Here is a 1,209-nt window from a genome sequence, read left to right on the forward strand (position 1 = left end):
CCGTTTGCGGCGGGCAATTGTTGAGAAACGGCTGTGAATGTTGGCGGGCGAGAGGAGGAGGACGGCGCGCGATGTGGCCCGACGGCTGCGGGCCGATCGGGAAACGGCGGGAGGGCGACGGAAGGCGATGGGGCGGCGGAGGCGCGTTTGCACGGCCGTCATCGCCGCACGCCTCGGCTTGTGTGGCTGTGGCGCCGGCCGCGCTGGCCGGGCTGCCGCGGCGACGGTGTGGGAGTTTTGCCGAAGGTTTGGCCATTGTGGCGGGTCGTCGGCTGGGGCTGTGGGGGCGGCATTTGGGCGGGGGCGGCGATTCTCGGCGGGCCGACCCAGGCTGTAGCGCGCGGTAGCTGCAGTTTGGCCGTGGTTTGCGGCGCTGCCGTGGCGACTGGTTGGCGACTGTGGTGTGGCTGTGTGTAGCCCCATCCTCGGTGGTTTGAAAGGCGCGGGCGGTTGTGGCGCAGGTTTGGGGCTGCTCCGCACAGGCTGTCGGACGTTGGGCGGTAGCAAGCGCGGGAGGCGCGGCGCGGCGGCGCGCAGAGTGGCGGCCGCTCTCTCGGCCGTCCGCGCCCGCCCGCGACACTGGCTGGGCCCTTGTGATTCTCTGCAAGGAAGGGTTGGAGTCCCTTAGCGATCGTAGTGCGTGTGGAAGCCTTGTGCGACTCGCCGCTATCGAGAGCTACAAAACTCTGCGATTCACTTGCTTCTTAGCGAGTACTAAGCAATTTGTCGTGTTACAGGACCGTTATAGAGTGCAGGCAAGATAGTGCGGACTAGCCGCACTTGTAGGATGGACAGAGTAGGGGACGACGAGGAGCCAGGGCCCCACCCGCGGGTGGCAAGCCCGCGTTCCTCTAGGCCAGAACAGACACACAGGGCTGAGGTAGAACTCGCGAGCAGGACCACTCAGGGCGCTCGACCGCGACACCCCGCCCCACCGGCCCCCACGCCTGAAGACTTATGCACTGCGATGATTCAAGAGAAACTGGAACAACTCCGCCGCGACCGCGACGCACGAGCAAAGGAACTCGCAAGACGGCGGGAGCAGGACGGCCCAACCACCAGTGCCAACTCATCTTCTGACGACTGCCGAACGATGAGTCACAATCCGACGGAACAACACAATGCCATGGACTATCAGGACGAATCCAGCGACTCTGATGCACCATTCCAGGAAGTCAGACGCCGCCGGAAAGGCACCAAACGCAGGAA

Source organism: Schistocerca americana, chromosome 8 (assembly GCF_021461395.2).
Source record: "Schistocerca americana isolate TAMUIC-IGC-003095 chromosome 8, iqSchAmer2.1, whole genome shotgun sequence".
NCBI classification, from domain to species: Eukaryota; Metazoa; Arthropoda; class Insecta; order Orthoptera; family Acrididae; genus Schistocerca; species Schistocerca americana.